We start from the raw sequence: 12,121 nt of genomic DNA, 5'->3' as shown, positions 1-12,121 counted from the left end.
TTTTAATTTTCCTTCTGCCGTTCTTTCCTGAACTAATTACCATCAGGCAATGGTAAGTCATCCTCTCATAAATCAGATGAAAAAGAGTCCCAAGGGACACCCTACTCATTGAGACTGTGCTGAAGCACTCAGCTTCTTCAGTAACTTCCTGTTTCTTTCATGAACCACATGGTCCCTCTGAGTTCTCTAAATAATGACCTTCACCTTCAGCTCTCAAGACTAACTGCTTTTTTCTTTCAGGCTCTAAGCTCAGTCTAATGAAAAAGAATCCAATTGGCCCAATTCATATTTTCATGTCAAGCTGTGTCATAAGTTATCTACCAGGCTACAGATGAGCTGATTTGCTTCAGATAAATACTGACAATCCAATCACTGGCCACACCTATGCAACATGCAACACATCGCTGGTTTTCTGAGTAGGCAGCTGAAGACAAGGCAGCTCTATCAAAGAAGTACTGGATATTGAAGACACTGTGATATATCCAGTGTAGTGGCACCCTGTAAATTTTCAATTTCCTCTCTCCCTAATGCAAACTCACATACTATTTTGTAATATAGTAATCTATGTACATTTCATGTAATACCTCCTAGAATTTAAGTGCCTGAAATCAAAGACTATATCTTTTTCATCTGTGTGTCCTCAGATTGATAAAGTACATCAGGGCAGTGTACAAGGAACCATGACCCTTAGGGTGTCAGACCTGAACCACCATTTCTCACTCTGTCCTTATGACTGATTTTCTCTCTTCCCCCACTGCCTCTTCCTAGGCTCTATTCTTGACTGTTAACCCTATGAGGGTAGTACAGTAACTATCTTATTTACTGCTCTCTCCTCAGAAACTTGCTGTACAACCTATATCACAGCAGACAATTGGTGAATATTATTGAATGAGTAACAGTGGAGCACTGGTCCTAGACCTATCCTTTTGGCTCCATTTTTATGGTTCTTTGGCTAACCCCTCCTAGTATCTTCCATATCTTGGTCTACTGATTATAGTCTATTCCTATGCTCATTTTATACCCTCCCCCAGATCCATCTGGGAAAATCTTCCAAGGCACACTCATTGCACAGAGTAGGTATGCAGTTCATTTTTAGCAAACAAATCATCTTCAAGGAAATATAACCCACCATCTTATAGGCACAGTTCTTGTTAATATGGCGATCTGCTTTTCCTCTCCCCTACCATTATAATATACAAGTAGAAATAAAATAATCCTGTTTAATAATAAAGGAAATGTTACTACTATTAAAGATAAAAGATAAATTGGTACCAAATTGCATATCTTTTCCAAGCCTGGAAAATTTTAATATAGTCCTATGTTCAAGCACTTAACTATCCAGGGAGTGTTTTTTGACTTGACAGTCTCTAAATGTTTTGTTTTTTATCTCCTAATATTCATATTTTTGACATTTCTTAGCTCAGTGGTATTTCTACTAGAGAAAGGGAAATATAAGGAGAAAAGGAAGTAAAATTCAAATTTAGTAACTGAGTTGTTGGCCCATAACTCTGGAAGTTAAAAAAAAAAAAAAGGTGAGGAGAAAAATCTAGTAGGAGGGATTGGAGTTTGAAATCAGTGATTAGAAATGAAATGTGGTAAATGACCTATGGAATTACTTTATCAGGAGTGTATTAGTTAGGGTTCTCTAGAGAAACAGAATCAACAGGGAACACTTGCAAATATAAAATTTATGAAAGTGTTTCACGTGACCGTAGGAATGCAGAGTCCAAAATCCACAGGGCAGGCTGTGAAGCCGACGACTCCAATGGATGGCCTGGATGAACTCCACAGGAGAGGCTCACCAGCCAAAGCAGGAATGCAACCTGTCTCCTCTGAGTCCTCCTTAAAAGGCTTCCCATGATTGGATTTAGCATCACTAATTGCAGAAGACACTCCCCTTTGGCTGATTACAAATGGAATCAGCTGTGGATGTAGCTGACGTGATCATGACCTAATCCTATGAAATGTCCTCATTGCAACAGACAGGCCAGCGCTTGCCCAATCAGATGAACAGGTACCACAACTTGGCCAAGTTGACACCTGTCCCTAACCATGACAGTCCACCCCTTGTCAACTTGGCATATATATATATATATATATATATATATATATATATATATATATATATATATATATATATATATATCACCTTAGACCATACGTAATTTCCAAATGAAAACAAATAAGCACACATTTTTTCTTTTACCTGACAATACTCAACTGTCCAGCATATAACTGGAAACACATTAAATCTCTCCAGAATAGGGTGCAAATCCTTGGGCAACATTCATTCTTAAACTTGATATCTTACAACTTAAATAGTATAACACAAACAAAACAGCATTACAGTCCTCGTTTCTGTAACTGATCACGTGGTCGAAGTTCATATTTATCACTACCTTCTTCCACTACCCATTCCATGTTCCCTTTCCCCTCAGCAAGCACTTCAGCTGGCCGTGGTTCTTTGCCTGGTGGGGTGACCCAAACCTTCATTCCTGAAGTCTCAGAGCCATTAGTGGTCCTGCCTGGATTGTGTTGTTGCAGTTTTCCATTGATTTTAATCACAGGGCATGGCAGTACTAATAGACGCCCCAGGGGATCTCCTATATTCCAAGAAAACTCTTCTTTACCTCCATTATGTAGTTGCAGTCCTACTTCCTTCTGATAGTCAGGGTCAATTACCCCAGACAATAATGTAATCCCCTTCTTGGTGTGCTGATCCAGAGGCATAAGTAGCCCAAAGTGGCCAGGTGGCAATCTTAACTTCCAGTTCAGTGGTATCACTGTTGTTTCTCCTGGAGAAAGCACACCCTGTTTTGGAACTAAAACCTGTAGACCAGCAGAACTCAGGGTAGCAGGGACAGGAAGCAAAAATTTTCCTAGTGGATCACTAGGAGTAATAGTGAGTGGCACCACACCCATTTCCACCCCTTGGTTCCTGGACCCATGGATCCTGGCTATGGGAGAAACAGCAGCATACAGCGGACGCTGATTCAGAGCATACACAGCTTCCTGGAGAACATTACCCCAGCCTTTCAAGTTTTTGCCACCTAGTTGGCACTGTAATTGAGTTTTCAAAAGGCCATTCCACTGTTCTATCAATCCAGCTGCTTCTGGATGATGGCGAACATGGTAAGACCAGAAAATTCCATGAGCATGTGCCCATTCCCGCACTTCATTTGCTGTGAAGTGTGTTCCTTGATCCGAAGCAATGCTATGTGGAATACCATGATGATGGATAAGGCATTCTGTAAGCCCACGGATAGTAGTTTTGGCAGAAGCATTGCGTGCAGGGAAAGCAAACCCATATCCAGAGTATGTGTCTATTCCAGTTAGAACAAATCGCTGCCCCTTCCATGAAGGGAGTGGTCCAATGTAATCAACCTGCCACCATGTAGCTGGCTGGTCACCTCGGGGAATGGTGCCATATCGGGGGCTGAGTGTGGGTCTCTGCTGCTGGCAGATTGGGCACTCAGCAGTGGCTGTAGCCAGGTCAGCCTTGGTGAGTGGAAGCCCATGTTGCTGAGCCCATGCATAACCTCCATCCCTACCACCATGACCACTTTGTTCATGAGCCCATTGGGCAATAACAGGAGTTGCTGGGGAAAGAGGCTGACTGGTATCCATAGAACGGGTCATCTTATCCACTTGATTATTAAAATCTTCCTCTGCTGAAGTCACCCTCTGGTGTGCATTCACATGGGACACAAATATCTTCATGTTTTTAGCCCACTCAGAAAGGTCTATCCACATACTTCTTCCCCAGACCTCTTTGTCACCAATTTTCCAATTATGGTCTTTCCAAGTCCCTGACCATCCAGCCAAACCATTAGCAACAGCCCATGAGTCAGTATACAAACGCACCTCTGGCCAGTTTTCCTTCCAAGCAAAATGAACAACCAGGTGCACTGCTTGAAGTTCTGCCCACTGGGAGGATTTCCCCTCACCACTGTCCTTCAAAGACACCCCAGAAAGGGGTTGTAATGCTGCAGCTGTCCACTTTCAGGTGGTACCTGCATATCGTGCCGAACCATCTGTAAACCAGGCCCGAGTTTTCTCTTCCTCAGTCAATTCACTGTAAGGAACACCCCAAGAGACCATAGCTCTGGTCTGGGAAAGAGAAGATAATGTGGCAGCAGGAGTGGAAACCATGGGCATTTGTGCCACTTCTTCATGTAACTTACTTGTGCCTTCAGGACCTGCTCTGGCTCTATCTCGTATATACCATTTCCACTTTACAATAGAGTGCTGCTGTGCACGCCCAACTTTATGGCTTGGTGGGTCAGACAACACCCAACTCATGATAGGCAACTCAGGTCTCATGGTAACTTGGTGGCCCATGGTTAAGCGTTCAGTCTCTACTAAGGCCCAGTAGCAGTCCAGCACTTGCCCAATCAGATGAACAGGTACCACAACTTGGCCAAGTTGACACCTGTCCCTAACCATGACAAAGAGTATCCCTATTTTCTATCAGAATGGATTCTGGGAGGGCAGCTATGGTCCGTCCATTTTTCTGGCAAAGGAGAGCACACACTCCCAGCATGAAGCATTTAACATGTGCAGAAGACCCTGGATTAGGGGGAAGATGTGATGGAAATGAGCCAAAAGAGTGAATTACACACATGTTTGAGTTGAGGCTGCTTCTGGCAAGCTGTAAATTATAAGACAGTCATTTGTAAGAGTCCATAATTACTAGAAGAATTTCTGTGTTAATCATCAGGAGACAGATTCAATAAAATAAAAATAAAAAATCAGTGCCAGCTTAGTAACTTCCCCCTCCCTTCCCAAATCAATTATTGACTATTCTCTGTAGATGACTGAGGAATGATAACAACTTAATTAACTGTTTTTTCATTTAAGAAATTCACATTGCCCTGATTCAAGCACACCCTTACAAACCACCCCACAGATCTGTTGTTACAAAATAGATGCTGATAAATTTTAAAGCTAGCTCCTGTGGGACAAATAAAATGACAATATAAAACAACAATATAGCTTTAGCTTTTATTTAAGATTAAATTCTGCTTTACTACAAAACATATGGTTCTACCTCTATAGTTGCCATATTAAACTGAAATTAATGTAGAAGAAAATCAGTGAAGATAAATTATAAAAAGATTGAACTTCCCTAAATCATCCTAATGTAAAGAATGACAAATATCATGCAGATGGAAAGATTAATCATAAATTTTAAAATGTAGCCTGGCTGCTAGATATGCTCTTTTTCTTCTCTTTTTAAATCCTTTCAATGAACTATTTTGTGTGTCCTTATTTTCTGTCACTTTAGTATTTTTAAAATTTATAACGTAAACTGATATATTATTTGCCTATTAATTAGTCCCCAAAGAGCAAATCAGACCCCTGTAAATCATAATGATCTGAGATTATATTTCTTTACTTCTAATATTCACACAGTAAAGGTAAGGAAGCCTGGGATTTTTTTCTATTTGCTGTCCATTAGAACTGAATTGTATTTATTCCTGGAGTTAGCTATTAACTTTTTAATAGTTTTATTGGTTCTTCTTTCTTTTTCTAAAGCATTGCATTTTCCTAATTTTAAATTTCTATATTTTTCTCCAATGTTAGTTTAATTCTCTTTTTTTACCCATTGAGATTAATAAAATCATCATACTAAGCACTATCGAGAAATGCTGAGTTGGTTTAGACAAGGATATTGCCCCCCGTAAATTTGCATTCTAATAGGAATTTTAAAAATATGTAGACAGTGATACTTTAGGAAGAGTGCTACATGTAAAGGGCCATGAGAATAGAGAAACAGAAATATTACTTCTGGATGGGAAGATTATGATAGGCATTACAGAGAAGCTTGTGGTTGTGTTGAGCCTTGAAGGGTAGGTAGGGTTTATGCATGGTGTGATTGGATAAAAGGCAGGCATAACTGTATGAGCTGGCCAAACTTAGTAGTTAATAGCAGTTTATATTTTTCCTCTCTCTTCAATCCATAGTGATCCCACACTCTTCGGGAAAACATGATGTTGTCTATTCAATATCAAGCTTAATATTTCTGTCATCACCTTTATGGTGATGGTACAGGCTGGACTGAACGTTCAGGAGCTGTTACTCAGAACAGTATTGACACAGTCATCTGGACTGACTAGTTAGAAGGAAACAAACACATATGTCAATAAATGGACTGCACAACATGACCTCTTCTCCAAAACAGAGAATGCACCTATTATATTTATCCATGATGGGGAAGCAAAATTAAATTTATTCTTTTATTATTTTTAATATAAATAACTTCTAGCCTTAGCTTTCTCAGTAGTATGCAGCAGTTGCTGGAGACTGCAGTGCTTGAAAGATGAAGGAATTATGAACAGAAAGAAAAGATAGAGGAGATGTTGTTAATAATTTTAAGATACCTAACTCTATTGTCCATAGCTTACATTTTCTGTGCTTGATTATCTACAGCTCTGTAAAACAGCCCTATGAATTTGAGAACCAGTTAAGTCCTCTCTATTCACCGGTAAGACGGTAGCAACGTACGAGAGGATATTTCTATAATTCTTCTAATCACAATATCAAACCCAGAAACACTAAAGAAAAATGCTGACATATTTGCCACATAAGACTATGTAACTTTTATGTGAAAAAACACTACCAAGTAAACTGACATTACAAACTGAGAGAAAATATTTGCAACATACAGGGTAAATATTACTTTATATAGAAAGCTCTTACAAATGATTAAAGAAATAAGACAACCATTATTAAATATATGAAAATATTCCTAACCTCATTAATAATCAGTAAATTCCAAGTTAAACAGAAAGAAATTAATTTTACTTATTAGACAGGAGAACATTAAGAAGAGTGATAATATCCAGCATTGGTAAATGAGAGGGAAAATTAGCATAATCATGCACTTTTGTGGAAGTATAAAATGCTACAATATTTCCACAATCTATTGAGAAATATTTCTCAAAATAAAAAGTGCACATTCACTTTGGCCCAGCAATGCTATTTCTATGAACTTACCTACTGGAATACAGAAATACATGAAATACACAAACTTGTTCACCTTAACAGTATTTGTCATAGAAAAAAATTTGGAACAACCTTAAAATTTGTCAGTGGGATTTGGTTAAATAAATTATCATAAATCTAAACACTGAGTAATAGGGAACTACTAAGAATTAACATGTATTTCCTCATATGGAAAGATCCATGTTATGTTGTTTAATTTAAAAATAAAAACAAATTTCAAAAGAGTTGTATGATATAATTCCATCTTATAAAAAGCCAGAAAGTCTATGCATATATACAATCATTTAATTTATAAATATATGTGAGTATGTATTTGTATATGCATAGACACAGTTCTGAAAGGATTAGTACAAAATTGTTAACAGTGATAACCTTTGGTAGTGTGGTTGGGGTTGGGAATGAGCAAGGCTTTCATCTTTTACTCTACTAACTTTTGTAATGTTTGAATTTTTTGCAACAAGCATGAATCCTTTTGAAATTTCAGAAAAAACTTCATGTGTGGGAGGGAGGGGAAGAAGGGGAAACTGTTACAAATAAAGCTAATTTTTTTAAGACAAAGATATTTTTAAGCTGTGGCTAGCTCTGCTCTTGCTAAACTAAAACACAGAAAAATATTAGTTTTTAAAATATCATAATTAAATACAAAAATTAGGTGTTCAAATCTACAGCATCCAAAAGAACTGAAAGCACACAGGAGGCATTATGCAGCTATGCTTTCTAAAGAGAAGAGTTTAATTTCTAGTCTTCCTCTGTGACATATTAAATAAGTTACAGATAACACAGACAGTTCAGCTTCTCGGAACATTATTCTTCCAAACGTCCTGATTTACATCTCATCTATCATAAATAATTTGCTTCCTTATTTTAACCAATAACATTTTATCATTTCCAGCATCGCTTCTCGCAGCAGTTTTTTTTTCTTCTTTCTCTGCAGCCCTACCCTTCCCCTCTCTTTTGAAAAGCCAAAAGTTTAAGTGGTTTTAATTCAACAAACATGTAATAATGATTGGAACAATTGCTAGAAAAAAAGGGGTTTGCATTCCGAGCTGACTCACAATTCCCATTTAAGCCAGTCAGTAGCTGGCATTAATTCAATATACTATTTTCCTTTGAGTTGATGTCTTCTTTCACTGCTATATGAGGCTCGCCTTACTTCCTTCTTTCTCCTCTTTGTTCACACGCTTTGCTCAGTTCTTCGCCCTTTCCCCCTACTTACTGTTCCCCTAGTCCTTCCACCAACAGTAGTTCCGCTTTCCGGAATGTTTCAGCTTCAGTGTATGTGAAAGCAGGACTTGAGAATTGCTCTGGGAACCAACTCCTGATGGACGACACAGCTTCTCCTAGAAGAACACTTAGTCTATAGGTTTCAGGAGAAGAAAAAGAAGATCGTAAACACAATTGCTTTCTCACCATCCTGCCCACAAAAGCCCCTGCCATACCTACTACAGGACAGCAAGGGAACAACAGTTATTGGGGGGTGGGGGGGTGGAATATGTCACTTGCAGAGGTGTGGCCGGTCTATGTTTCCTTGCACGTACAGAAGCCTGTTCTCTTTGATCGTTATCTTCTAAGTATTTTGAGATATCCTGTTGCATTCAGTTACACCATCACTGTCTCATTATAGCTCTTTTTCCCCATGCACAGTTCATCTCTTCAGTCATTTGCATCTGTCTAATTGTTGCCCTTGCCTCAATTCTGCCTTCACCCATCCCTTTAGCCATTAAACAGTATCAAGATGTAGCCTATTGTCATTTTCTGGGATTCTTCAAAGTTCTATTTTAAATGTTCCTACTAACAATGTAAAATTGTTTACTGCTTTCCAATAGCAGATGAAGTTGTAAGATAGTATGGAAATAAAGTGTCAAATGTGACTGAACCAGTAAAAACTAATTTGTTAGCTGTTCATATTTGGAAGCCAAAAAACCCTACTATTGAGACATTATGCTTATGAATTTGGAAAAAAGAACATAGATGATAACATGATATATTATTTCAGCCCTTTAAAATGTGAAAGTTACTAAAGGAACACCATTTTCTTAACTGTTTTCTTTGCCTCTTAGCTCATTCTTATCCACTCTATCTTTTCCAGAAAGATCTTTCTAATAATATTCTAATTTCTTCTAAAAATTCTAAATGCCTTAACGTGACATCCATGTACATATTCAGTCTTTCCTCCTGCCGTTGTCCCCCACGCCCACCCTGTATCTATCCCCCAACTTTAGTGATTACTCAGTATTTTCTGAAGTGCTGCTGTATCATAACATTTGCTGTCCCCTTGCTGTAGACAACTTTCCCTGCTCCTCTGCCTGGCCACTTTCACTGCCAGCTGTCTCTCCTTGGCTCCAAAGGGAAACATGCCTGACTACCTCAGCAAACATAGGTACTCCAATCTGTCCTCTTCTTGTACTACCTATTTTATAGCTCCCATCACATCATACATAGTAGTATACATTTTTTTGTTTAATTTATCCAGCACCTCACTTTATTGCACTTTCGTATTATCAGAAACCACATCTTTTTATCTTTATGACTCAGCACCTAATTTGGTAACTGGCATTTAGAAGCTGCTCATGTCAGTGAGAGTTCTTATTTGTAGGCTGCTAAAGCCAACTGTGGTTAAATTGATGAGAAAATAAATGTAGTAATAAAAACATTGCATAGGTTACAGAATTAAGGGGAAGATTAATAGCAGAGGAGACTCAGAAAATACAAAGGAACCAAGTTCTCAGGGAAGCAGAACCAAGTTTAAGGCATACCACAAGAATAATCAAGTTACCCTGCTGCCGCTGATGCTGTACCTCCAGCCACGGTTGGGGAGACAGGATGCTATCAATACTTTAATTTATCTCTAGATCTTTGCTTCACTAATTCAAGACTCAAAATGTTGGAAGGCTGAGCCTAGTTTATGAACCTATACTCTGGCTTACAGGTAGTATAATAGAGCATATATTTATTTCCATAAAACGAAGTGGACAAAAATGGTTAACGAAGAAATAACTTGATGGTAGTTAGCTTTGTTTAACGTCTTACACAATTTCCATGAGTAATCCAAGCATAATTGCTAAGACCATATTTGTTAAATTTATATAAGTGGAATAAAAATTTTATGAATGGAATGAAACAATGGGCATTACATCCCATCAATCAATACAGTGGGATAACCCCTCAAAGAGGAAAGAAAATGATATGGTAAGCAGAAAAAAAAAAAAATTACTAATGTCCATGAGAGTTACCCAAATATTGTCCTGTTGTCACCGTGAGCTACAATAACCAGCAACAGAACACATTTAAGATGTCCTTAATCCTTCAGAATCCAGCTTTAAAGGCAACAGAATCATTTTCATTACTTCTGTAATAATCGAGAATGGTAAAAGAAAAAGTAGATTTCTTTGAACAAATTGTTTTAGATGGCTTTTTAGAGATAAAGTGGACTATCCAAAGATTCTGAAAAATGAGAGAGCAAGCATAAATCTAATTAATCTAATATGCGGATATTATTAACCCAACTCAACTACTAATTGGATTTAAAAGATCACACAAGCTGTCTGAAAGAGGAAGGGCCATGTCCTTTGCAGGGTTAAGTATTATTTACTTCAATTTTTATTGCTCTTTTATACAAAATACCTGACATACATAAAAAAGGAACATGACCCATATCAAGAGAAAAAAATCAGAGGCATGCTGAAAAAGGAGCTAGATATTGGACCTAAAAAACAGGGACTTTATGTTAACTATGTAAATACATTAAATAAGTAGAAGAAAATATGGACATAGGTGAAAATATGGACAGAAAAGAAAAAATGGGAAACAGAATGACATTGAAATTGTACAACTAAAATACATAATATCAGAAATAAAAAATTACTGGATGGGCAGCCAAGCCACACCAAAACAAATAATTGGTAAACTCAAGACAGGTCAATAGATACTATTCTAATTAAATCATGGAGAGAAACAGAAAAAGAAAATACAGTTTTAAATAATTTGGGGGCAATATGAAGTGGTGTAACACATGTGTAATTGAAGTCATATAAATTGAAGAAAGAGGAAAGGGCAGAAGAAATGTTTGAATAGAAAATAATCAAAAAATTTTCCAAAGTTGATGAAGTTATTAACCCACAAATCTGAGAAGCTCAGCAAACTGCAAGCAGGATAAATACAAAGCAAATTACACCTTACAGTCAAACTTCTACAAAACAAAGAAATAGAAGAACTTTTAAAAGCAGCCAGAGGAAAAATACGTGTCACATTAATGGAAATGGCAATAAGAATGATAGCTGATATCTCATTAGACATAGTAGAATCTAGAAGACAATGAGATGATATTTCTAAAGTGCAGGGGAAAGGAAACACTTCTCAGCCTAGAATTATAAACACAGCAAAATTTTCCTTCAAAAATTAAGGTGAAATAAAGACATGCACAGATAAGGTAAAACTGATAATATGTGCTTCTGGCAGACCTAAACTACACAAATAGTAAAGGAATTAGTTCAGGCTAAAAGAAAATGATTCTAGATGGAAGACTTTATAACTTGTTTGTTAAAAACTTATTTAAAAGATGATTGTTAGAAGCAAAAATCACAATAATGTATTTTAAACAGAGATTAAAATGTTAAAAGCACAAATACAGGAGTTTTGATAAATGAAATTATTTTGTATAAGTTTCTTACATTGCTAGTGAGGTGATATAATACTAATTCAAAGTTAAGTGTGACAAATTAATGATATATGTTGTGAATATCTAGAGTAACTTCTAACAATAATACAAAGAGGTATAGCTAAAAAAAAAAATCCAGTAAAGGAGGTGAAGTAGAATAATAAAAATATACTCAACCCAAAAAAAGAAGGAAAAAAAATGAAGGAAAAAATAAGATGGAGCAAGTAGAATAAAAATAGCAAGATGATATACTTAAACCCATACCAAGTAACTGCATTATATGATGGACAATGCATTCCCATTAAAAGGCAGCTATTGTCACACTGCATAAAAAAACAAGACCTAACCATATGCTACTTTAAAAAGATGCAGTTAAATGTAATGTCACAAATAAGGAGAAAATCAAAATGGAAAAAAGCTATACTATGTAAATACTAATCAAAAAATAAGCTACTA

Source organism: Tamandua tetradactyla, chromosome 24, assembly GCF_023851605.1.
Source record: "Tamandua tetradactyla isolate mTamTet1 chromosome 24, mTamTet1.pri, whole genome shotgun sequence".
Classification (NCBI taxonomy): Eukaryota; Metazoa; Chordata; class Mammalia; order Pilosa; family Myrmecophagidae; genus Tamandua; species Tamandua tetradactyla.
The sequence above is the reverse complement of the archived record's forward strand: the minus strand, read 5'-3'. Positions refer to the sequence as shown.